The sequence below is a fragment of the Podarcis bocagei genome, assembly GCF_964188305.1.
Source record: "Podarcis bocagei genome assembly, chromosome: Z".
NCBI lineage: Eukaryota > Metazoa > Chordata > Lepidosauria > Squamata > Lacertidae > Podarcis > Podarcis bocagei.
The window spans coordinates 31,231,195-31,259,073 of record NC_138140.1 but is presented as its reverse complement, the minus strand read 5'-3'; the positions used below and the strand labels follow the sequence as shown (position 1 = coordinate 31,259,073).

Sequence of the window (27,879 nt, the reverse complement as noted above, 5' to 3'; positions counted from 1 at the left end):
CAGGATAAAAATAAAATAAATTGATTAAGATTATGATAAACACAACTGTTGAAGGAGTCTTATGCCTGCAAAACCTGGTGGATAATCTTTTGGGGAGATACCCACAGAGAATATGGGTTGATCGGTGGTATTCTAAATCGAGTAATAAATATTATGGATATAAACTCACCACATATTTTGGTCTGGATCCTAATTTAGTATGCTGGTAAACCACCCACCTCAGCCTGAGGTTATTGATAGGTTGCCTGATTCAGCTCATGTCAGTCTCTTTCTCTCCCACCCTCCCCCTGATTCAGTTTGGAGAATTCTCTCCTTCATTACTGGAATTCCTCCCACCTTTTCAGAGAAGTGGGTGATAATTGCAGCAGCCCCTCCAGTGAAAAACCTGCCAAATCACAAGCAAATAGATCCAAGGGCATTTATTCTAGGCATTTAAAGTCTGATTATTTATTTTTTAAAAATCTGTTGTTTGCTTGGAATTGGAGGAAATTTGGTAGACATTCTGAGGGCTCAACTTCTGCTAAAGTCCAGAAAGATACCTATAGTGGTTTTCTGCACAAGGACTGCTTTTACAATTTTGGGTAAGTAAAAAAGGAATCACTTAATTTTTAAATGTGCTTTTTGGGCAATTGGTCTGAAAACTGTGGCCACAAGAGGGGTTCCCTTGGGTAGGAAACCTGCCAAATTGCTCAGATCAGCCCAAGTACTGGACACATTTAAAGCTTATTTTGTGGTGGGAAAACTAAGAGAGATTTACTTTCCATGTAAAATGATCACAAGCTTGATCTGTCAGTCAAGGCAAAGCTGTTCCTTCACTATCTCCCCATTCTGGTGTTTGTTGTCTCTTTGGCCATCATTCTACCTGGGTGCTCTGATAAGGTTAGATTCATTTCTTTGGTTTTCAGTACGTGCGTCCCTGCATTTATTTATTTTTTAAAATCTGAATTGTTGAAGCACTACAAAGTGCTTCCATCTATGGCATCTCACTTCACCTCAGAATGAGGGGATCATGTACGAATGTGTCTGAATGCCATGCATATCCCCAAGAAATACTACTTAAAAAAAAAAAACTTCTATTATATATTGTAAGTTGAATGAAGGTGGGAGTGTCAAGGATGAGCAGTGCAGCTCTGGTTGTGAGAACATCAAGAATACCATGTCTTATGCAGCTCAGGGCCAAGATACCTGAAAGATTACCTCATCCTAACAGTATATACCCAACCAATTACCATACTCTGCAGGAAAGCACATCCAGCAAGTATAATCTCATCAGATAACCCATCTCACACATCTTTATCCTGGATTTAGACACTTTAGATGTCTATTTTTGTGATTGCAAGTTGTCTTAAATTGTTTTTGATACTCTGTTTTAATGTTGTAACCCACACTGGGACCTTGGGGTGAAGGATGGGTTAATGATGATGGTGTGAGTTTGGAGGGTGGGGTTAGGCTGCATGCCTGAGCCTCTTCCAATTCTTGGATTCATCAATGATTCAATTGTTTGAATAGCCAGACTAGCTTCCTGGTGAGGTAAGGTAAAGGTAAAGGGACCGCTGACCATTAGGTCCAGTCGTGGCTGACTCTGGGCTTGCGGCGCTCATCTCGCTTCAGGCCGAGGGAGCCGGCGTACAGCTTCCGGGCCATGTGGCCAGCATGACTAAGCTACTTCTGGCAAACCAGAGCAGGGCACAGAAACGCCGTTTACCTATTTATCTACTTGCACTTTGACATGCTTTCAAACTGTTAGGTTGGCAGGAGCAGGGACCAAACAACGGGAGCTCACCCCATCATGAGGATTCGAACCACCAACCTTCTGATCAGCAAGCCCTAGGCTCTGTAGTTTAACCCACAGCACCACCCGCATTCCTGGTGAGGTAATGGCCCCCTAAGTACAGGTTGTTAAGGTAACCAAAGGAAGGGGCTCTGTGCCAGAGGACAAATGGGTGGGCCCCCTTCCTTTACCTGGCCGTTGGTGAGAAGGACAAAGGACAGACTTGTGTGGGAGAGCTAGAAGCAGGTGGTAGGCTGAAGTCTATGAGGGAGAGCCATGCTTGATTTCTGTTGGAATCCAAGGCTGTGACTATGGGGGAAGCAACATCTTCTTGGCATGTTAATCCTGGGGGGCCCTCCATCACAGCCTAAGTTTGTATAGATGTGTAAATGACCCATATATCCTAAAGACTCCACTGTCCCTCATTCCCAGGAAACCAAAGTCTGGGTAAGTGCCTGGAACCCCGGTATCTCGCACTGCTTTGAGATTGGGGTGAGATGCAACAATAATATTGATACTGGACATCTGAAGTGGTGACACCTACCCTTTGGAATTCTCTCCTGCTACATTCTAGGCAGGCACAATATTCACAGTTATTACAGTCTCTATTGAAGACTTTCTTCTTTCAACAAGCCTTTTACCTGAAAATTTTTATTTCAATGGGCATCTGCACTGGATTTGAAATTCCTTTTATTTTTGGATTTGTTTTAATTTTTTATATGCAATTGTTTAAACTGCATGCGGTTCTTTTATTTTTGATGTGCTTTGAGATGCTTCATAGGAAGTGATTAATAAATGAAATAAATAACAAAAATGAAATACGGTAAATAACAACCTTGTCATATAGGAAAAAGGGGGGAAAGTGCAGAGACTGTGTGAGAGGCAAGCAACTTCCTTCCCCATCACAGGATTTTTGTGCCTTCAAAGCAATTCTATTTAATTTCAAAATTGTAGGGCCAGATGCTGAACCAGCATCCGTACCCACAAAGGTCAATGATATTGATAGTGTCTGCCTTCTCCCAGGAAGTTCATCAATGAGCAAATTCGAGTGATCTTTCTCCATCGGCCTCAGTTCAGCTTGTAACATCTTTCTCTCTCTTTTGAAAAAGGGAGATGTGTTTCTAATGGCGCTATGCACTGATGGATGGAATGGAAACAAATATATTAGAGATGTATTTGGCATTATTCCTGTATCTGTTGCAGCATCAAGTAAGGGGTTAATCTGAGCCAGAAACTCATTTTTTAATGCCAGTCCTGGGAAATGTGAAATAATAATGAAGATGAGGTGGCAGGTTCAGCACTGACACAAGGAAGTGTTTGCAAAATTTATTTATTTTATTAAAAGACCAAAGAATGGTCCCATATTGCAAAAAAATACAAGGTAGCATATAAATGTAATACACAATAAAAAATTGAAAATAATGTTAGTGAATTGTACAAAGCGTGTTCTCCTTCATGGAGAGCACGTGTTGCAGTGGGGGCCGCCAGGACACTCCAAAGTTGGGGGGCGGGCTAACTGATCGTTGGCCACTGATGCGATTGGGGCTTCCCTTGTTGTTGGGAAGAAGTTAATGTTGCCAATTTTTGATTGACAGCCAGAAATAGTAAAACTCCTTGCACAAGGCTAGGGCTTCCTCTTTTCGCCCGTGCATCAGATTGCCCGTCCCTCCCTCCCTAGAATAGGGTTGTTTGCTTTGACCTTGCTATGCCTGTCATGGGGTCGTCTGCTTTGGAGTGTTCCCCTTTGAGGTAGGCTACACTGTGAAAGACAAAGGGAGAGAGAGTGGTCCAAGGTAATCCTGTGAGTTTTACGGTTGAGCGAAGATTCAAAACCAGGTCTTCCCAGGCCTAGCCTGACATTAATTGTCACACCATGCTGGTTCTCAAGTCACATCAACGCTATGCATTCAAAGTGGGCACCATTGCCATTCGAAGAGAACAAGGGAAGTGTTCATGGTGAGTTCTGGCACCTCCTTTTCTAGAAAACTAGGACTGCTCAGCACCATTAACAAACTACAGTCCTTGGGATTCTTAGGGGGGAGCTGTGACTCTCAATGTGTTATGAAAGTACTTTATGGTATGGATGTGACCTCAGCATGAACCCAGGCCTCTCATAATGCTCAGCAGGTTAATCAACCACAGTATCCTCTCAACATTCATCTCCAGTTCTTAAAGTGCATTGAACTGTTGCATGTGGGTTCAGCAGTTTGGGCTCCCAAAGCTAACTGCTCTGCTAGGCTGTGTGGAAGACAACACGTACAGTAAATATATCCAACAATCACATTGTCTTGACCTTGGGATTTTTAATGTGCACATGCACATACCTAGCCAATCTCCAACGGTGCACATGCTGATGTTACTGACCAGAAGAAAACTCTCCTTGAGCTGGTGAGAACCCACACATCAAATGAACCCAAAGTTGGGTGGTGTTGTTGTTGTTGTTTTAAAAAAGATGCACGTGTATTGTAAAATTGTAAACCACACCGAGTGCCTTGGCAAAAAAGGCGATAAACAAACAAACAAACCTGCTACCAAGAGAACATCCTCTCTGCACAAATGAAGTCCATGCAATGGACTTAAAAAATATTGTGAATTCCTGAGAATGAATCATACATCCAATTATGATTACATGCACACCTCTTAAACAAAGATAGGGAAATGGCGTCCCTTCAGAAGCTGTGGGGCTACAACTCCCAACTAGCATGGCAATGATCAGGAATGTTGCGAATTGGGGTCCAATAACATATGGAGTGCTGCAGCTTCCACCAATGTTGTGTAAAGGCTTACTGTGGATAAAGGACTGAATTGGACCTCACTTTTTTGATTACATCTATCTAGGAAAATGGCAGTTCTCCTGGGCTTATATATTCCCCAGACTAAATTGCAGTGTGGGAAAAGAGGAAGGGGATCCATGAGCAAAACGGAAGAATCTCCATTTGTTTTCTTAAGCTCTTTCTCTGGATAACCAAATGATCAATTCTCACTGTGTGCAGAAGAAAATTGAGTTAAGTTTCGTAATTTGCTGGTGCCGCTAGAGCTGTGGGTTTTGCTTCATTTTTTTAAGTGGATGGGGAATCCTTGATTTGGACCATCCTGTTAAATTCTTATGGGTTGTTGTTGTTTTTTTTTGTATTTGCATTATGTTAAAACACAGTTTGTCAGACAATGGTGGACTTCTGAAAAGATAACCACTCTTGATATTTTGTGCCTATTAGCTTTCGCTCTTTCCTTATAAATCTGAGTCTGGCAATGGCAAGTTCACCGACTCCAGATTTGAAACTTGATTTCCTTGGCATCACAGCATTAGCATTCAGCTGTGGGATGTAACATAATAGTATTATAAGCAACCTTCCATCCTGTTGTCATGGATGCAACACAACCCAATATTGATAGCAATATAACACCAGAACATTATGAAATCTCATTTTTATCTACCAATTTTAATTTAATTACAGTGGAAATTCTTTTCAAATATCAAATGTGCATTTATTTTTTCTCACCTACCCCCATTTAAAGGCATTCATTCCATTAGCATTATGTAGCAGAATTCTCTTTGTCCAATGTTCCTTTTCTTTGTAGTCAAAATATATGCCAGTGTTAGTTTTGGAGACTATTTGAAATAAGCTTCCATAAAACGTATTTGTTTCTGAGTCAGGGTGGTGTTATTTATTTATTTGCAAATGAATTTTAAAGAACATTTGCATTTCTGCTACAAGGGCTGCATCGCACTACTTGCAAATAGGGATGGATCAATCTGTTTCCAGTTTTTGACAATTTTGCATGCGTTTAGCCATAACTCTGTTCCATCCTGTTTCTACATTAATCTGCAATATTTGATTTTAGAAAGAACATCTGTACAGAAATTGGCTTTTAGTCTTTATTTTATTTTAATTTTTTTGGTACGGTATTGCATTTTCCATAACAGAACCATATAAAATTACAAAAGGTATGTTTGTCCAAGAGAAATAAATTGCTACAATTTCTGCTTTGAGGTTGTTGCTTGTTTGTTTTTTTACATTCAAGCGGTACATAAATATTATGAAATAGATAATGAAGATTCATAGAGAAGCTGCGTCATCTTTTGAGTCTATTAGGAACAAAAAAAGTGAAATACACATTGAAGTATGGATTTAAAGAATCCTTAAATGCATAGTTTATCTCAAAAATGCATTTAAATACATATTTTATCCCAATGTATGCATTTTAAAATGCATTTTATCCTAAAATATGTGGTTAAACACACACACACATTCTGATACTTCTTTGATCTGAGAACCATACTGCAAAATTTGGAGAAGTGCAAAATCCAATGGATATTACATTCTGTAAGGGATGGATGAATCCATCAGTTTCACTTTCTCTCCACTTCTCTTCTTCCCAATCTTAAGCTTGGTTCGTCCTATTGCAAAAACAAAACAAAACAGCAACAACCCTGGAAAAAAAGGTCTGCATGAAAATCAGTATGCGTTCTCATGCCTGTTCTCCTAATATATGTATATTTTAAAACATTATTTTCACTAATATACACTTTTGGTGCACATTTTTTTTGCTTGAGAACTTCATTGCAAAATTTCAAAGTGTGAATTTCAAAGAGGAGCTGCGTTTCAGTTTGCATCTTGGTTTGGGATGTATGAAGTTGGCATTAAAATGAATTTCTCTCCCACCCCTAAATTTTGATCTATGTATTAGTTCCAGAGATGTGAATTAGGTCAGTTTGTTTAAAACTGCAAACCAAACCAAATTTTCTTCCAACAATATATTGCAAAAGAACTGAGAGAAAATAATTGTTTGAATAATTAAGATGCTCTCTCTCTCTCTCCCTCCCTCTCCCTCTCCCTCCTTCGGAATGCTCAGAAGGGTACCATTCCCTGAAGCTACAAGAGGCTGGTACTATCCTCAAAATTGAGGCTGTGTAGCATTAATGTGCCCAGTGTGTGCATCCAGAAAATCTAACCTCTTTGCTAACACGGTTAGATCTGTTGTCATCCCTTTAGTAATTCTAAGTCTGACAGGATGTGGTTCTCACAATTGAAAAGGGATCCAGAGCAAGCCTTCTTGAAGTGCTGTTTTAGATAGATAGATGATAGATATCTAGATAGATAGATAGATGATAGAGATAGATAGATGATAGCTAGATAGATAGATGATAGATAGATAGATGATAGATAGAGATAGATAGATAGATAGATAGATAGATAGATAGATATAGATAGATAGATGATAGATAGATAGATAGATAGATAGATAGATAGATGATAGATAGATAGATAGATAGATAGATAGATAGATGATAGATAGATAGATGATAGATAGATAGATAGATAGATAGATAGATAGATAGATATAGATATATGCATGTATACAGTGGGACCACTACTTACACAAGGGTTCAGTTTCAGGGGTCCATGTGCAAAGTCAATAATCCACGGAACCCGACCTCCACAGGTGGAGGGTTGCATGCTAGGGTCTGGGAAGGTCACAGGAAGGCCACGAGAGCTTTCCATGGCCCACCTGCGATCTTCCCAGACCCCAATTAGCAAGGCGGTGCCTTCCCAGAGCCTTCACACCTCCTTCCCAGAGGGAGATAAGGAAGGTGCTGCCTGCTCACCTGGCTTTGGGAAGGTGGTACAAGGGCTGTGGGACTCTACCAGAGCCCTCAAACTGCCTTCCTATAGCCAGGTAACTGAGGCGCCAGGCTTTGGGATGCAGGGGTTAGGGCTCCAGCTGTGTCTCAGAGCCCTCGCTCTTTCTTCCCAAAATCCCATACCTCACACAGCTTTGGGAAAGTGGCATGAGGACTCTGGGATGCTGTCAAAGCCCCCTCCCCAATCCTTTCCAAAACCCTAGTAAATGAGGAAAACCCACTGGATGTGTCAGTGGGGGAAATAAATAAACAGAAAGCCAATATAATTGCAAGTTGTAGGTATTAAAATTTTGAAAATGCATAAATAAAAAAGACTGAGCTATGTCTCTTCCCCTTGAAGAGAATGAAGGGCATACAGGGAACCAGGCAGAGGGCCTTCTCGGTAGTGGCGCCCTCCCTGTGGAACTCCCTACCACCAGATGTCAAAGAGAACAACAACTACCAGACTTTTAGAAGACATCTGAAGGCAGCACCTGAGGTTCCTGAGGGCCTGAGGTTCCCCACTCCTAGGTTCCTGCTCTCTTTGCATCCTGAAAGAGTTAAACATAGGAAACATAAGAAGCTGCCCTTTATGGAGATGGACTACTAGCCCATGTTTTATGCAAGTGGGCTGTTGGTTCTCCTCCTCTCCCTCCAAAAGGACCATGTGCAGCCAAGGTCTTTTGGCTTAGAACAAAATGAGGACTCAAAATGGAATGGGAAAAACTTGCCCTCTCACTCTTGGAACACTAGAACTTGAATGCTATTCAATGTAGATGGTCGGTGGGAGATTCAGGACAAATGGAAGTATTTTCTCCCTCACAGCAATTGGTAAAGTTATGGAATTTGCTGCCACATGATGTGTTGATGATGACCACAGGCTTTGATAGCTCTGAAAGGGGGATTAGACAAATGCTTAATGAAATACTTTTATGAATGGTTGGTTGCCATGACGGCTATATACAACCCCCATGTTGAAGGCCAGTATGCAATTGAGTACCAATTTCTGGAGAGAAATTACAGGAGAGTGTTGTGACTTTTAAGTTTTGTTTGCTGTATTCTGGGAAGCATCTGACTGGCTTTTACTAGGTTAGAAGGACATTTGGTCTGATCCCACATGTCTCTTGTTATGTTGGGAAATCCCTGTTTCCTTAAAAGGGGAAAAGCAAAGTCTTTACCATTGACCAGTCTTTTCCAATGCGGCAAAGTATAGATTTTTTTGAGCTTCAACTCCCATTCAACATGGCCAATAGTCAGGGTGATGGGAGTTGTGGTCCAACAATGTCTGGTGGACAGCAAGTTGGGGAAGTCTGCTATAGATGTTTTTGAATGTTGTTATGACTACATTTTAAATTGTTTTAGCCACCCTTTCATAATTGCACATTGTTTTCTGGTAACCATATTTAATTGTTTTTTTCCCCTTTTCCTCCCCCCTTTTACACAGAAAAGCAGCTTTTCCTGCCTAGATTCTGTGCACACCCCTAATTAAAACTACTATGAAGGTGCCTGCATCAGTCAGCAAAACCAGGCAGAGAACATTATGGAGTGAAAATTAAAGAAGGAAAACATCAGAGAGTCTACTGTATATGCCTGCTGTTAGACACTCAAGCATGGAGAACAGGATACACTTCCATGGATGGATAGCTTTCCTTATTAAAAAAACCCAGTAGGACGCACAGTAGGGGAACATACTAAAACAAGGCTTTGTAGTAATTTCCTTGAAAGAAATTTCCCAAGATAGCAAGTTGAAAAGCTTTTAATCTTACAGCTGGCTTAAGGAGGGAGTTTTGCTGTAGGTGGTATAAAGACAGACCATTTGATTACAGCTGATCAGGTAGAGTTGGTCCAACAATCCAGACACTTTTGTTCCCCCAAGAGACTTTGAATTTCCACTAATGAAAAAAAAAAAGGTTGAAAAACTTTTGTCTGAAATTTCCAGTATCTTTAAGGACACGAGAATATTTGGGGGTTGGAGGGAGATGTTCTTATTTCAGTTTTTGTTAATAATAAAAAAACCATGTTAAGCGCCAGATGAAAAATCTCTTTGCAAGATGACAGACAGCTATGGTAGTGTTTGCTTCCTTTCTAGACTTTTAACTCATTCCTTGGATGACCTAGATGTTTCCGCAGGTGAACGTGAAAGACAATGTCATGTCATTTCTGCTGTCATTCCGAACTTCCGATTTCCTCCCGAATAATGGCGCTATAAATAGCACCCTCTTAGCAATGTAAGCTGCCCAATTTAACCATCCCCGTTTTGAAAAGGGGATTGAAAAGACTTCCTGTGAATATTTGCCAATTCAAAGAGAATGACTTGGATAGCGCACCCTGTATTATTACCATAGACTGCCCTATATTATTACTCATATTCCTGCTCATAAACTTTGTTTGAGGACTGCTAGCCAATTCAGTCATTAGCCTTTGCCTAAATTCCAAATATGAAAAGAAAAAAAGGAAACCATGAACCAGAATTATTTGTGTTTTAGGCCACTGGTAGATTGAAACAAGCTGTATGTTGGTGGTGGAACAGAATGGGAGGCTAAACAGATGGGTTTGTATCTAATGAAGTTGAAGTCACTTAGCAGTGGACTTGTCAAACTAGTGAAAAGTTTAGTGCTGCTGGAACATTATTGTGCAAAAGAACATAAAATAAAACTGGTGGTAACTTTGTTGTGGAATAGATTGCACAATTTGTTGTGCTGTGCGTTTCTGCTAGCACAACTGTTATGTTGAATTCCTGTTGTGCAACGTTAAGACTCACCCCTCCATTAGCTCAAGAGCCCTTGTGCTAGTGGACAAAGAATGTTGGGTACAGCCCATGATGTAGCTGAGCCCCATTTGTGCTCTTCTCTAAGCACAACTAACAGGAGTTCCTGCCTTTGGTATATGAAATAGGATAGACAACTGAGAAAGGGACTGACAGCAGTATAGCAAGACACAGGTGGTGGGATGAAGTTCAGTTTTAGCCTGTGACTAGAACAGCTGTGGGAAAGGATATTGTAGACCCAGGAAAGGTTCAGAAAATGGAATTAAAAATAATCAAATAATTGGGGGTAACTCATCTATGACAAATGGTTGCAACATTTGGGGCTTTTTCATTTGGAAAACAGGAATATTTGCCTAGAGACCTGTTTCTCAATTCTGCCCCCTGCTGTGGACCCTCGAAAGGCCTTATAAGGCCCACATGGGCTGGAAGTACCCTAGAGTGATGCTATTCCAGGGGTACTTGCGGGGGGGGGGGGTTGGATAGTTAAAATGTGAGCCACCTGGCACCAATCAGAGGAGCACTGTGGTTAGGTGAGCCAACCAGAGCATCCACTGGCATGGAAGCAGTTCCAATGTCAAGGTGTCCATCAAATTTGGAGCTCTAGCCCTGATCCCTAGTTCCACTCAGAGCTGGAAATAAAGGAGAACAGGCTTTGCTACACCAGTATCTGATAACTCTGCAGTAAAGTGAACCTGAAGGAAAATTTGAGCAACAGAAACATAATTGTTAAGTTATAGTGCCCTCTCTTCCCATTCTTCTCCCACCTCATTTTCTCTGACTTCCAATAGAAGTTTGCACCTCTGTTTTCTGACACATGATGCCTGTAGTACAGTGAGGGCAAACCACAGAAATAAACACAGGAAATTTGTGTTGAAGTAGGCCACATTTTTATTGTTTACAGATGTACAGTTGGCCAAGGCATTGGGAATGTATCTGGCATGAAGCAGCCCACCTGTTGGTTGATGAATAAGGTGCAGTTGACTCAGAATAGGGGAGTCACCCCTGACATGGACTAGGTGCTATGATCCCGCTTGCGTCACCATTGGGAGATGTGCTGTGGTCCATCACCCCCTGTGTGGACCCCCAGAGACACCCCTCCTGGACCCCTTTAACCTGACCAGCTAAGGATCCAACTCAATAGCTTATCCACCCAAATTGTGACTGTTACTATGAGGTAGGTGAAAAACTGCAGACTGGCCAATTCGTCTGCAGGAAAAAATTCCTCCCTGGCCCTGAATACAGCCACTGAATAACCATAGCAAGGTCCTGTTGACCTGCGCGCTCACCTTCAGGCTGACCAATTACAGCTTAGGTGGGTGAGTGGTGAATCTAACAAATGAGGGCAAACTACACAAGGCTGACCTTTTAAATACTACAGGGGCAGGCCTGGTTCAGCCTCCTCCCCTGCAACTTGATTGGCCCATTCAACCAGATCATCCCCATCAGGCCAGCACAGCCAGAGTGGGAGGCACTAGACATCCCCCTCCATTGTGTGGGAAGGAGTTAGCCCCTGGGACCAGGCTGTAGCCGTGCCACACCACACCAAACAGCAAATGCCGCTCCCCTGGAGTCCCAGGTGAGAAGATATTTCTGCATTTAGAGCTGAATAACCTATAATAGCAACACATGGAAAAAAAATGCTAATCAGCCCAATTTCTTGCTTAGGCATGAGCTCTGTTGCTATTGTATATAAATATGTTAGAAATCAGTTGGAAAGGGTTTAAATTACAGTCCCCTTGGCACAGGACTTCTAGGTCATGTTTTGCCCAACACGATGAGGTACCAGTGGTGGCCTGATTCAGTTCAAGCTACGTTCATGAGACCTGAGAGTGTTTTCAGCACCTTGTAAACCTGACTAACCCAGAGCTGAGAAACACTCTCCGTGTCCTGAATATCTCATGTCGGCCACCAAGGGCTGAGAACAGGAAACAAACACGCTTTATAATGCGTTTCACATTGAAATAATTAAAGAGAATTGTTGCTGGAGGGAAACGTGTCTTTAAAAATTAACCCTGATTTTTTCACTGACACATTTCATTTACTTAGAGCGGTCCTTGGCATTTCCCTCCCCTCCCCCAATAGAAGAAGCTTAACATTGGCCGAAAAAGGAAATCAGGGAGTGGGGTGCGAAAGAGAAAAGAAAACTTGGGATCAGGAGGAATAGAAAATCCATTCCTACAATTCTTACTCGCTCAAGCAGCTCTTATGAGGACTGTGCTTGTGACTTTGGATAAGAGGCTTAAATCTGAATTAAGAACCCAAATTCACAAAATAACAACTTTAAGGATTCATATCCCTTTCCTGCTGCATCCCTGGGGCCTCTGATCTTTCAAAGTGTTATGGAAGTGAGTAGAGCTGTATAGTAGATTTGACAAGGGCCTGAATCCAGGGCCAGATAAGACCTTTTCAGAGGGATCTGGGCATTATTCGACTTGGGTTGAGAGAGCCTCAGATCACTATAGGTTGGGCTGAGCAACCCAGAGACATACAGGGCTGTCGGGGGAAGAGCATTAGGCAGGAAGGAGATGTATGCATGAGCAAGAAGAATGGGGAAGCTGTGAAAAGTTTCTGGGTGGCTGCATGTTTGTGGGAGAAGGTAAAGGTAAAGGGGGAAGAGCATTAGGTCCAGTCGTGGCCGGATCATGTGGCCAGCATGACTAAGCCGCTTCTGGTGAACCAGAGCAGCGCATGGAAACGCCGTTTAGCTCCCCGCCGGAGCAGGACCAAGCAACAGGAGCTCACCCCGTCATGGGGATTCGAACCGCCGACCTTCTGATCGGCAAGCCCTAGGCTCTGTGGTTTAACCCACAGCGCCACCCGCGTCCCGTGGGAGAAGGTCGGGAGATGCATTTCCTGTCCTCCTTCCCCAAAGCAGCGCTACATAGGATCAGAATCTCCAACATAACAGCTGGAGGGTCTGAATCCATGCATGCTGTTGCTTCGTAAGAGATTTCCCTTGCATGCAGGGGATCCACTCACGAAAGAGCAGCGCTATGCAAGTTTGGATCCTCCTACTAAACAGCAGTTAAGCCGGAGGATCCAGTCTTGCACAGTGCCAGTTGCTACTCTTTTGTAGGCGGCAATATGAAGGATCAGATTCTCTCATGAATCCAATCTTCAGGGCCCCATACAGGGTCAAATTCTCCCATGTTTTCAAAGGCTATTTTTATGGTATTTTTTGTGAGTTGGGTGTGTATGTGTGTTTAGGCTGCATGAGCCCCTTCTAACTCCTGGATCCAGCAAGGATTCATTGGTTGGAATAGCCATGCCAGGTCCTCGGCAAGCTAATGGCCTTCTAAGTATGGGTTGTTAGGATAACAAAGGAAGTGGCTCTGTGACAGGGAGAGCCCTGAGTTTTGTGAGTGAGCTAGAAGCAGGCAGCAGGCTGAAGCCTGTGAGGGGGAGACATGCATGATTTCTGCTGGAATCCAAGGCTGTGGCTATGGGAGGAGCAAGACCTTTTGGGGTATAAACAGTGAACCCCTCCACCCTTGTACCTCACCCCTGCTTTAAAACAATCTACTTTCCACACTGGGATGCGGGTGGCGCTGTGGGTTAAAGCACAGAGCCTAGGACTTGCTGATCAGAAGGTCAGCGGTTCAAATCCCCGCCATGGGGGAGAGCTCCCATTGCTCGGTCCCTGCTCCTGCCAACCTAGCAGTTCAAAAGCACATCAAAGTGCAAGTAGATAAATAGGTACCGCTCCAGCAGGAAGGTAAATGGCGTTTCAATGCGCTGCTCAGGTTTGCCAGAAGCGGCTTAGCCATGTTGGCCACATGACCTGGAAGCTGTACGCCGGCTCCCTCGGCCAATAAAGCGAGATGAGTGCCGCAACCCCAGAGTCGGCCACGACTGGACCTGATGGTCAGGGGTCCCTTTACCTTTACCTTACTTTCCACACTCTTCTTATGAATTTAGAACATTCTTCACCTTGCCAAAGATCTAGGACAACCACCTTTTCGTTACTTACAGGATGTTAAAATATCTGAAGTAAACATGGGTGTTTGGTGATGATTATTTTATTTCAGGATTTACACAACATGATCTTTAATTTAGTTAAACTAACAGTAGACAGTCATAGTCTCATGCGGTAATAACTTGCGAAATTCAGTCCTGCTTGTTTGATCAAAATTTGGGAAATCCAACATGGAGAAGTTTGGTCTCTCTCCCCCCACCCCACCTTTTTTATTTGATCATTCTTCTTGAACCAATCAAATATTGCAGTACGTATTTAATGAGAGAGAAAAGTCTTGGGTGAAAAGCTTTTATATATTAATTCTGTCTCCTTTTATCATTTGATGTTGTTTTGGTTGTCTAGAATTCTAAAAGAAAAACATACACATTCCAGGGTGTCTGTCTGTCAATGTTGAGTTTAAATCATTTCTTTTAGTCAAAAGGCTGTTCTGTTCTAAGGAGTACATGAAAAATATTCACAGGTTGGGGTTTTTTATATATATAAAGAGATATAGAATATGCCATAAAAGCTGATTTCTAGTTATAAGTGAGAAATTGACTTATCTTCCAATTTGTATTAGGGGTGTACATTGGCCCCAAGATTGCTTTGCATTTGCATCTGTGCAATCTTTAAAATTTTGATGCTTCTTAGCCACCCTGTGCTCTTTCTCTACTTTGGTCCATAATTTGGTCTCCAATACATTCTGTGAAGCTCCAGGTTTCCCAGTATATGGATAATCTAATCATGGCAATACTCCACCTCTGCTTTTGGTCAATGAAATTTACAGGCACAGAGTAACAGACCCTCCAAGTGTCTTTATTTTCCTGGGACAGTCCTGAATTTACAGAAGCTGCCCCAGTTTCTGATTTAATCCCAGAATGTCCCACTTTCCCTTAGGTCATCCCTATCTTCATCAGAGAAATGTTGGAGGGTATGGAGGAAGCCTGCCAAATTGCAGAGAAATCGGTCTTGTGGGGGAAGGACAAACAACTCAGTTTCCTTCATAATCTGCATTAGTTCAAAATAATTGAGGGGTCGGGTGGGGTGGGGTTGGTCTCTTGCTCTTTGTTACCTGAAAATAAGAGGTGGCTGAGTAGTGCGTATTCTTGCTTATACACTGACCATTCTAGTGCTAGGCCTTCTTACCTCTGATAGGTCTTACAATGTGAGGTTGTCTAGAACACCATACTGCCCAACTTTTTGGGACATGAAAGCGGGACATCCATGCAGTCTTTCTGCCCCCACCCCCTCACAACGCATGCTCTTTATCCCATCCCCTGCCTGATCCGTGTGCTCTTTTTACCACCACCCATCCTCCCAATCCATGCATTCTTTCTCTCACCCCACACCTGATCCCCACACTCTTTCCCCCACCTACCTGCCCAATCCACACACTCTTTTTATCACCACCTCTCCCCCAATCCACACACTCTTTCTCCCACCCACCCCCAAAATTGCTATCAACTCTGGGAGAAAGCTAGGTGACAACACTTCTTCGGGCCATGCCAGTTTTCTATGCACAAGGCATTTATTTGGATGAAAGTGCATTCTGTCATGTAAGTGCACCTACCGCTTTAAGTGGTAGGTCAGTGGTGGAGTGCATATTCTGTATGCTGAACATCTCGAGATCAGTCTTCGGTACCTCCAGGTAGCTCTGGGAAGGGCCCCCACCTGAAAACATTGAGAGTCACCGCTAGTCGGTGTAGGCAACACTGAACTAGATGGAAGAACAATCTAACTCAGTATAAGGCAGCTTCATATGTCCACCCTACATCAGGGAAAGGACCACAGCTGAGTGACCGTTTGCAAGCAGAAGGTCTCAGGTTGAGTTCTTAGCATTGGCTCTAGATGAGGTAGGAAAAGGTTCATCTAAAACTCCAAAGAGCTGCTGCCAGACATGTAGATAATTCTGAGCTAGAAGGACCAATAGTCTGAACTGGTATAATAAAGTTCCTTATGTCTCCTGAAATAGATTTACTACCTCTTCTTCCAACTAGACTTAAAAGAAAAATACAAATTTGGACGAGCTCAATTGTAGCTGTGCCTCAGCCTTTGTTGACCTCAGGAGCCTATTTGAACAATTCAAACCAAAACCAAATGCATCAGAAATAGCCTGATTTTCTGCAGCAATTGTTCCAAAGCTGCTGCTATTGTTGGCTCATGCTATATTTTTAGTTATTTCTTTCTCTCTCTCTCTTTTGCTTTCTGTGCTGTATATTATTTTCCACTCAAATAGCATGATACAACATTTCTTTAACCAGAATGTTAAATGTCAAGGAAAAAGGCAATTAATCTACTATATGCATATATTAGTATGGGGGGAAATCCTTGGATAACATGCAATTTTATTTGTTTAATATATAGGGTTTCTTTTTTTCTCTTTTCTTTTTTTGGCAGAAGGAATTCCTGCAGGGAAATGGTTAATCTATTTTTAACTAAAGCTTACTTTTGTAATCTATCCAGTGCTTAGAGTTCTGTCATTGATCTATGATTTATGTGTTTTAAACCACCTCTTGGCTGCAACATTGGTTTCTATCCAGGATGCTGAGCTGAATACTAATTGCGAGATCAAATTTATGCTGTTGGGCTAAGCAGCTGACGGGAGTTCTCTTTGCAGGGCTCCCATAAAGCATGCCATGGCGCTGGAACCTCAGCGAAATACTTTTTGGGGAGGGGCAGAAATACAGCAAATGTTTGCTGGGGGGGGGAGAGAAGGGAAGTGTGTCCTTTTCAAAGAGGTATTTTAAAACCCCCAGAAAAAACAGGGCTTGCTGAGGATGTGCTGGATTTTGGCTCAATGCATTGCAGAGATGCACTGGCAAGAGAGTGCAACACATTGATATGAGCCAAAGATTCAATTGGTTGCTCTGAATCAATATGGGAAGGTCAGACCTTCTTACCTCTCTGCATCCCTTTGTGTGAACAGAAGAAGCCCCCACCTATCCCTTTAGAAGCCCCCACCTATCCCTTTAAGAGTGCTCAAATTATTGGGGAGAGGAGGGGGCTTAATGATACACACAAACCCCACCCTCTGACTACTCCAAATTGCAGCCAAATCATACCCCTAGTAGCCTTTTAAAACCGTATCTAGGAGGGGAATCACCACAGAAAGTAAGAGGCCCCAGCTTCCCCTCTGCCCCCTATAAACTTTGAGCATGGAGTGTTGCCCAATACTCCTACCCAGGGCCAGCTCTACAATGAGGCAGAGTGAGGCAGCTGCCTCAGGTGGCAGATGGTGAGGTTCGGGGAAGGAACACAGTTCTGAGTGCCATGTGCCGTGCGCTGTACCCTATACACTAGCTTGCTGCCCTCCAGTGCAGTGGAAGACACTGGCCTTTCACCAGTATTGGAATAAGATTCCATTGCCAGTCCAATCAGCTTCTGTGTGTTCCTTGGGAAAGGGTGCTGTCTTATCCTTTGCCTCAGGCAGCAAAATGTCTTGAGCTGCCCTACCTCATGCTCATCCTTGCTTTTGATACTGATTCACCTGCCCTTTATCAGCTGACAAGAAGTACCTTCCGAGTCTCTGTAGCACACAGCCTTCCACCCCTTGACTATACCCTATGGATTCCCCCTCCCCTTCCCATCTGCTTCCAATGTGTGAATAATAATAATAATAATAATAATAATAATAATAATATAATCTGTTGCTCTCCAGATATTGCTGGACTGCAACTCCCACCACCCCTGACTATTGGCCATGCTGTCTGGAAATGATGGGAACTGGAGTTCAGCAACATCTGCAGGATTGCAGATTCCACACCACTAATGAATATAAACAGGTATATTTAGCAACCAGGAATCTTTCTGGCTTGCAGTAATGATCAGACAAGTCATCTACCATAAGCCAATGACACAAGCGAACAAATACACAGGACTGGGAATATTTTCTCCTGTTTTGTATTATGTGACTTTATTTTGACACATGTCGAGCAGGCAATGTGATTTATGAAGACTTCATAGTATACTAGTGAATGCGCTGTGGTGTGTTTTATTAAGTGTAATAAAGTCTTAGTAACATGAACATCATCTGTGCTCTGTCTCTCTTTGCTTTGTCTCTCTGCTCCCCCTCCCTGAACATCAAAGCAAGCAGGGATTACTGTTTCCCCCATCAGCAATGTAATTCTTAACAGCTTTGCACAGATCCTCTGTGTGTGTGTGTGTGTGTGTGTGTGTGTGTGCTCGTGCATGTGTGCGTGTGTGCATGCATGCATGCATTTAAAAGAGAGAGACAGCGCACAAGCAGAATAATCCAAGTACAGTGGTACCTCGGGTTACATACGCTTCAGGTTACATATGCTTCAGGTTACAGACTCTGCTACCCTAGAAATATTGCTTCAGGTTAAGAACTTTGCTTCAGGATGAGAACAGAAATTGTGCTCCAGCGGTGCGGCAGCAGCAGGAGGCCCCATTACCTAAAGTGGTGCTTCAGGTTAAGAACAGTTTCAGGTTAAGTACGGACCTCCAGAACAAATTAAGTACTTAACCCGAGGTACCACTGTATAAATGGCAGCCTCCACTCCCAACCATAGCAAAAGTTCAGCATGTGTGAATGCTCCTTGTTGGCCATTCCCTCCTTTCTCTGGTTACATCCATATTGAAAAGCACAATGTAAAGCATATGACTCCCCTAAAGAATCCTGGGACATGTATTTAATTTAAGGGTGCTGGCAATTGTAGCTCTGTGAGGGGGTAAGCTACAGTTCCCAGCTGTCCTGGCTCACCCATGAGGTGGAGTGAAGCAGCAGCAGCAGGTGGCGGAAGCCCTCATGCTGGTGTCCCCTTGGGTGCACCTTGCTGTCTCCAGCAGTGGTGGCTGCAGGGTGAGCTGGGTGGTGTGGCACCAGCAGCAGGGTGGAGCAGCACTTCCCATTTCGCCTCAGGCGGCAAAATTTGAAGCACTGGCCCTGGTTCCTAGAATTTGTTGGGAGCTGGAGGTAGAGCAAAGGTTGAAGAGTCATTCGCTGGGGATGCCGAAGCTGCCTTCTCCACTGCAAATCCTGCATTAAGCAGAGGGCTTGCACTATATGACCTACAAGGTCCCTTCAAGTTTTATGATTCTGTTCTTTCTTCTGTCTCTCCCGACCCCTCTTTCAGTTCTCTTTCCCGCTATCGAAACTTAGATTGTAAGCTTCTATGTAGCTGCATAGGGACACAGGTGGCGCTGTGGGTTAAACCACAGAGCCTAGGACTTGCCGATCAGAAGGTTGGTGGTTCGAATCCCCGTGACGGGGTGAGCTCCCATTGCTCGGTCCCTGCTCCTGCCAACCTAGCAGTTCAAAAGCATGTCAAAGTGCAAGTAGATAAATAGGTACCACTCCGGCGGGAAGGTAAACGGAGTTTCAGTGCGCTGCTTTGGTTCGCCGGAAGCAGCTTAGTCATGGTGGCCACATGACCTGGAAGCTGTACGCCGGCTCCCTCGGCCAATAAAGCGAGATGAGTGATGCAACCCCAGAGTCGGTCACGACTGGACCTAATGGTCAGGGGTCCCTTTACCTTTTATGTAGCTGCATAGATATAGTTAGATATGGATTGTGCTAAATAGCCGTCTCATGGTATCCATGGTAATGAAGCCACAATAACTGAATCGAGCCTCCAGTTTCAGAGGCAGTAGGCCACTGGATAGTGGGCTACTGCCTTCATGTCCTGCTTGCAGGCTTCCCAGAGGCATCTGATTCGTTGCATGGAGAAACAGGATGCTAGACTTGATAGAACTTTGGTCTGGGTGAGGAGGAAGGTTCTGATGTTCTAATTAAGGACAAAACTAGTTAATAAGTGACCAGTCTGCTGTCACCAATCTGCTTTTCTTCCCTGCACCCCCTGGTAACATCTTGTTGAAGCAGATGAGTGGTGTGATACCATCACGTTCAATGAACCCTTGCCATGTAGTTGGCTGCTGCACATGGCAAAACCCTGACTGTTATAATGCCACAAGTGTGTCCTTCATGGGTCCTTGAAGCATGTGGAGTGCTCCCTCTTCAGCACCTCAGTTACTTAGGGATGGGTAGACTTGTACATTTCTCTCAGTTTCTCATTTTCCCAGTCTTAAGTACAGCTTTTTCTTTTAAGCCTGTGAAAGTTCATCAGTCTTTTACTGCAAATGAATCCTAATATACACACCTGTAAGCAATTTTGCCTAATATATACATTTTTTGCAGAGCAATGTTCCTTAATGGAATGCATTCCTGTATGTCATTTTCACCAGCCCATGCATTTTTATGCACACTTAGCATGTGCCTTTTTGTACATACTACTTTGCTGAAAAGCTGCATTGCAAAATTTGGAGAAATGGGAATTTTACAGGATGTTTGTGTTTCATTCTTCATATTGTTTCAGAAAGTGAGGATTAGGCAGAGTCACCATTATATCCCATCCGTAGTCACTCCATTCCATTCAGTTTCCCACCATGCCCACTATCAGTCAGAATTCTGTGACTTGAGAGCAAACCTCAAGCCCCCTCCTCCAACACTGCTGATATTTTGGCTCCATAAGCGACAGCACTCACATCCTGAACTTCAGAAATAAAGAGAATGATGTCCCAGCTCCAGCTTGGAGATACGGGTGCAGATGGTGACAACTGGGTGTTGCAGGTGAGGCAAAAGATGAACTATCACTCTGTGATGACAAAGATGCATTGCATGTAGAAGATCCTAGATCCAGTTCTTGGTTTCTCTAACTTCAAAAAGCACCATGTAGTAGTTGCTTATGAAAGACTTCTGTCTATATTCCTGGAGACGTATTGTCCCCAAAATAGTCTGACCTGATATGAGGCAGCTCCTGCCATTCCTGTGTCTTCTTTGCCTCTCACTAACCGATTCTGGGCTGAATCTTCCACACTGATCAGCCTGAGCTTCCCCAGGGATACAGCCACATGAAAGAAACAAATTGGACCCAGGGCATCCTTGGTTACAGCTGCTGCTTCCCAGTAGCAATTTGGGGGACTGTTGTGGCTAGTTTTTCAGCTTGTTGCACTTGCACAAAGGATATTTGCATTTTCCCAGTCAGTCAGTCCATCCGTCCGTCCATCCGTCTGGCTGGCTGTTGCAGAGTAGAACAACATTATGACAATTGTAACAGCACATTCTATGTGGACTACTTCTTCTCTACCATGGAGCAGCTAGTTTAGCAAATTTGGCATGCTGAAACGATATCCATATAAACAGTTGTGAAGGGTTCCCAACCCTCCTGCAAGATGGTCTCATCCCATCTGCCTTGCTCATAGGCAGGGTGGGTTCCAGGTGTGAGGGGACCCTAGGCAATGAGCCCTCTGGTGTATCTCCTCCTCCTCCACTGGTGAGTCCTGGTGATCAGTGTTCGAAAGAGCATTAAGCTTTGGGATCTAGTTGCTATTACACAATGCCCCTGGATGCAGTACATTGTGGGAAATTAAAAAGGCAGGCTACAGCCAGGCACCTGTGTCTCTGATCAGTGCACCAGAAAAAAGTGCAATGGGGAACCCTAGGTAGATATTAATGGTGGGTCTTTCTGAGGAACTGCTCAAGGGTACCAGTCTCTAGTGCTGGCCATGTTTATAGGATTCACTGCCACTGAACTGGTGCAAGCTATTTTTTTGGTCATATTCTTATGTTTTGGGTAAAGGCTGCTGCTGTATGTTCAGAATACAGTTGAGTGCTGAATTGAGACTTGATCTGCTCTTGCACAATGCCAACTGTGAAGGGCTAGCATATTTCGTCTGAAGTCAGCAGGCTATCAAGTCTCGACTGCGGGAGGCTTTGCAGTGCAGAACTCACTTCCCTCTGTTGTAGGCCTTATTTAATCTATCCCCAGTGTATTCTTTGCTTTAAAAGGGGAAGTCTTCTGGTTTCATGCAAGGATCTTTTGCTTGTGTGTGTACATCCATGTGTGTGTGTGTGTGTGTGTATGTGCGTGTGCATGATTCTTACCCTATTCCCCAACCCCTCCACCAGCCAACTAGTGGGTGCATGTGGGTATGAGCATGTGGGTGAGGCAAAGGGACCCCATCCATCTACTTCATCCATTTAATCACCTATGTGCTTTATTGCTTGCAATGCATACTATAGCTCAGATGATTGGGGGAATTAAACCCACAAGTGGGGAATTAAACCCACAAGGTGGACCCTCTGAATAACTCTCATTATAGTCACATTATAATCCCCAAGGATTCTAATACAATAGCTAAGGATTCAGAATTCCAAGTAAGGGAGTTGGGCCCCTGTAATCTGAACACTGGGTTCATTTATGTTCATGTATGTGATTGGTATGCATGTTACTTGTGTGAGCACACACACGGCATGGTTCTTTCCCTCAGAGAAGCCTCTTGCGAAGAAGCACCCTGCAGAATTGACCCGCCCCCTCCTCTAGGAAAGGAGACACACATGTTTAATTAGGATCCTCCCTAATTAAACATTAGCCCCACCCCAAATTAATTTGGGACTAGTTCTGAGGTATGGTGGGTGACCCCCCCTGGTTGGTGCAGGGTGGGTTGGCCTGATGGGGGGAACTCAGCTCAGAGCCATGGGGCAAATCTGGGGGGTTGTGCGCAGCCCTGCTGGAATACAATCAAACCGGCCCAGAAAAAGGCGGCTATGTGCAGATGTCAGCACACAGTATAACAGTTTGGTTGATGATTTCATGGAGTTCCCAGGTCACAGTCCAATTCATATTTACTATGCTACTGCAAAGTGGCTGAAAATGAGTTTGAGCAATAAGGTTTTAAATATTAACACAGAAGCCAACGCTCCATCAGGTCAGGCATTGTGCAGCAAAGTTCCATCAAGTCAGAGTTTGCTTTAAAGAGACATACGGTGTCCTTCTCGCCAAAGTAATGTGACATGGAGACCCTTATCCTAATGCTATTCCTCAGCTTCCAAGTAAGTAGGAAGTGGGAATTTTATAGAATGGCTGTGTTCCAGTTAGCATATAGTTTCAGAAATTGGTAGCTTTGCCTTTGAATGCAAACTGGATTTGAATTCTCTCCTGTCCTAGTTGTAGAGAAGCTACTCCAATTCCCTTATCATTTTGGTTGCCCTTAATTTGCACCCTATCCAATTCTACAGAGTTCTTTACTGCACCCTATCCTATACTTCACCATTCACCAGTGTTTCTTATTTTCATATATGTTTTAAAATCAACAAAAACGGTTTGTTTTTTAAGCACAGTGTGGGGCTTGTATTCGAAGGGTGAAAGTGCTTGATTAGGATCAGGCCGTCTAAAGGGTCATGCAAAAAATGAAACACTAATAAAAAACCCCAAAACCCCACCAGTCATCTGACAAATGGTTTACTGCTGTAACTGATATGGTGATTTTGTCTAATCTTATATATCTGACATGAGTTTTCTTGCCTTAGCAAAGAAATAATTTGCTCTTTCAACAGTTCTGTTTATCATGAATTAAGAAAAGAAAGAGGGGGAAGGAAAGGAAACAAGAAAAAAAGATGAAATTTAATATTTATTGCTACACTTTGTTTCCCTTTGGGAAATTTCAGAGAAAATGATCTCCCCTTTATTTTTGTCTATTTACTGAAGGCTGCTACATATGGGACATCTTCCATACTATGAGAAAAAAATAGCTCATGTGATTCCATTATAAGATATGAACCATTTTATTTGGATAACTATTTCTATGGTAGTTGCTTCCTTTGGAGGATTTTGGTCAGCTTTTTATTTTATAACCCTGTTTTAATATATCTTGCTTTTTTCTCCACACTGCGTATGAGCATCTAAAACTTTACAGGGTTGCAGATCCAGACAAATGTAGTTCTACATTTGTTCATATATTGGTAAAGGGGACTGGAGCACATAATTATATTGTTAAGAGCTGGAAGCATCGCATCATAGAACTGTAGAGTTTGAAGGGACCCCTAGGGTCATCCAGCCCAGCCTCCTGCAATGAGGGAATCTCAGCTAAAGCATCCATGATAGGCGTCCATCCAACCTCTGCTTAAAAATCCCCATTGAAGGAGCAGTGAAGGAGGTCTTCTAACAACTCATAGCACTCTTAACAAATTACAGTTCCCAGCCCATGAGGTAAGGTGAGGCAGCTGCCTTGGGCAGCAGAGACCCAAGAGGTGGCACCTCCAGCAACAATGACAGCTTCCAGCAACATCTTGCTGGATGCTGCTGCCACTTTGCTGGCTGCTTTTGATTCTCTGTATACTTTGATAGAAGCTATGACTGTTGAAGCGGTATGATACTGTGTTAAATGTATAGCACAGATGGGGCCTGTGTTTGTATAGGATAGCAGACCTAACTGGATTAGCCAAAATGCTATGAAGGCTTTATGCTACGCAACAGCTTTCAAAAATATGAAAACCAACAGCTCAAAATTGAGGAGCCAGTCATTGTGTGTTCCATCCTAAGTGAAACCTGCCTAGTATACAATTGAACCTAATATGGTTAAGTCTGGTTTCCTCCTACACTCTATTTTAAGACTATGTCTTAAGACAATCTTTGAGGCTCAGCATCCAGCCAGTTTCCCCTTCTTCCCCTCCTGTTTCTTAATTTTGAGCCTGATGAAGAATTCTGGGAAACTCAAAAACTTGCTCACTATCTTATGTCATTTGGATGGGGGCATAATAACAGTATTGCTCAAGTGTGGCTTTTGGAATTTATCTGATGCAAAAAGCTTCATTCATTTCTTGGTTTAAGCTGGTATATATTGCAGTGCCACAACCTGGCCTCTTGAATGGTGAAAGGATAGACAGTGCGTGTAGGAAGAACATTAGCAAAGTAATGATTTCTTTTTCTCCTTACTAGGTAACTAGCTCTGAGGAACAGGCAAGGAAGGCCCAAGGAAGTTTGCTGTTCAATAAAGGATGCTGGGTTGCTTGGCAACCAATCGTTAGGCCCAATGGTGCAACCAGCCAGCCAGGCATTCCAAACTGGCTGCTTCCATCGTCTTACGTCCTAACAGAGGTGTTTCTCCTTGGCTGATTTTACTGCCTTTTTGTAACCCATGGGGTCATGCATCCAGAAAGTCCTGGGCAGGAATTACAGCTGTATATAACTCCAAACTTTTGCCCCCTTTCCTAGAATGACTATTAAGGTATTTTGTCCACAAACTGGAATGGTCTTTTGTATATTGAAAATGTGATTCTCATTCCCGGTTACACATGAATGCCCTTATACCGCCAAGGTTTGTCAGCAAGAACAAATATAAAACATATAAGGATGCTGAAAGTGTATTTTCAAGTTTAGGTGGAGCTCACTTCAACGCTTGGAAGTTTGTTGTGATGAGCATCACAAATGAATACCAAATTGGACTAAGTAAAAACAACATGCCCAGTGTAGATGAGAAGACAGGGCAGGTTGTTTGCCCACCAGTGAAAGGTCAGAAGTACTTCTGAAGAGCATTCACGTATTTTTCATATTTTCTTTCTCTTTCTCCAATGAAGTAAATGTATCTGCTGCAAACTGCATTTTTCTGGATGATATTATATGGTTTTATTATTATATCATATGCCGCTCTGGGTACTTTTGGTAGACGAGTAGGATGTTACACATGAGCAACATGTGTTTTTAATTATCTTTTGAATGTTTCTAAATATCTGTTTTTGACCTTCTTTTATTTATGCTTCCAGTGTTGTTTGTAAATTGCTTAGAGGGCTTATGAGAATCAACTGAGATATACATTTTGTATTATCATTATTATTATTATTATTATTATTATTATTATTATTATTGATATTAAGATGTGATTGTGGCAGCCTGCAAATGCAACAATCATTCTGCCAGTGGGAACCCCTTTCCTAATATAGCAAGTCCACTAAGTGGCTTGGGGTGACAAAAGTGTTGCAGTGTTGACCTATTGTACATTTTTTTTTCTACTTTTACAAGACCTGCACCTATTTTTCTGCTTGCACAATTAAAATAGCTTGAGCAACAATACCAGCCTATCCCAGTTCTTGTGCTGATGCTACATTGGATCTCACCCATCATCATTATTATTAAGCTGAGAGAGAGCACCATGACACAGGTGGCTCCATTGCAGGTACTTGCCATCATTTTTTATTTCTGATATGCATTTGATCTTTCCCCAAGAACCTCAAGATGATGTATACAGAGAGTTTCTTCCCCTTTCTTATACTCAGAAAACTCTGTGAGGTAGGGATTGTGGCTAGCCAAAGGTCACACATTGAGACAAAACTGCAGCTGAGATGTCAAATGAAATTTTGGCTGTCGTACCAAAACACGGCAAGGATTCAAAAAACAAAACACCAAACCAAGTATTTAATGCCAATTTAAAAAATTTAACTTGAAGGGGCATTTAAAAATAAAACCTAAAAATTAATTCAGGGTGATAAAAAGTAGCTTGTAAGTCCAGTAATTTATAAGCATGTTGTCCACTGAAAACAACCCATAACAGCCTCTAAATTCTAAAGCATCTTTAGAAGAAACAGTGGTACAAAATTCAAAGTTCTGTGCAATGGAAGGGCCTTTTCAGTTGCGGCTCGTAAGATGTGGAACTCCCTCCCTTCTGAGGTGTATCTTGTCCATCTCTTTATAGTTTCAGCAAATGTTTAGAGGTGGAGAGACCTGATTCTACAAATGGACTACTGGCTGCTCCTATTAATAATAATTGCTATTTAGTGATTGGTACAAGCTGTTGTTTTTAAGGACTGGGTTACTTTCTGTGCTTTTATTTGATTATCCTGTAAACTGTGGTTTGTGGAAAGGGTGGTACATACACCATCTTAATAAGAAATAAAGACCCTATAAAACCAGACACTCCTTGCAGTATTTTCCCTTCCAATTGGTTCTGGCTCTGATTTGCATCTTTCTGCAATGTCATTTTCCATGTGTCATCAAAAGCAGCAGCATTTACAGAGCACACACACACACACACACACACACAGAGAGAGAGAGAGAGAGAGAGAGAGAGAGAGAGAGAGAGAGAGAGAGAGAGAGAGATGGGCTTCCATGGGCAAATTTGTTTAAGCTCAGGAACTGTTGTGGTTTTTCAGTGGTATGATGGGCAAGAGACCACCAGACAGGAAACAATGTTTCAGAATGAGAAGCCTGATGACAGGGGGGGGGGCTCTTTCTGCCTTTCTCAGTGGTTATGCCAGAGCAGTTTAAATGAGCAAGTGATGAGTGCATTTGTTTTTAGAAACCTGAGGCCAGCTTTGGCAAACAGCTTATTCTAGTTGCTAGACGTTGTTCCTCTCAGCACTGATGATACCAATATGTGAGCAATTGGAGTCATCTCCCCCTCTCTCAGGACAAAAGGTATTTAGGTTTCCTGCTGACTTTTCAGCAACTTCAGAAGCAATTATCTAAAATACTTGGGACTAGCACATGTCAATCCCAGCATGTGGTGTTGCTTAATACAAAGCAGCCCATGCATTTCATTGAAATACATGGGACTTAGCATGTATTGGATGCAAAACTGGATGCAAGACTGCTTTTTTTGCACCCCTCCCCGCCACAAAAAATAGAGAAATTGGGGAGCTGGAGTGACCCGCCTGAAGTGAAGGTCTCATTGCTCTCCCAGCTTCTCAAAACAATGGGTCACTGGCCCTTATGCAGAAAGATACAGGGAAGGAAAGGTGTGGGGAGCTCAGTGTTGTGGTGGAGTCAACCACACCAAAGCTCCCTTCCCTTTGTGTCTCCCAACTCCCTTTGGTAAATACCAGTTGCATTGGAATGTTGGGAGAGTAATTGTGCCCCATCTGCCCCACCTCACTGACTGCTACCGATGACATCTCTAAGTAGGGTTGGGAAAGCCATTCCATCAAGCTGCCTCAGTGGAAGAATTGTGAAGAGCTCTGGCTCACTCCATCA

General features: G+C 42.9%; 1 long non-coding RNA gene across 1 annotated transcript in view; it reads left to right on the top strand.

Moving 5' to 3' along the window:
- LOC308579300 overlaps nucleotides 1-26,797 on the top strand; it is a 93,219-nt gene extending 66,422 nt beyond the window's left edge. The window contains exon 4 of the long non-coding RNA XR_014004392.1: nucleotides 24,853-26,797. This is a non-coding gene — a long non-coding RNA (uncharacterized lncRNA). The remainder of the gene's footprint in view (nucleotides 1-24,852) is intronic.
- The last annotated feature ends 1,082 nt before the right edge of the window (nucleotides 26,798-27,879 follow it).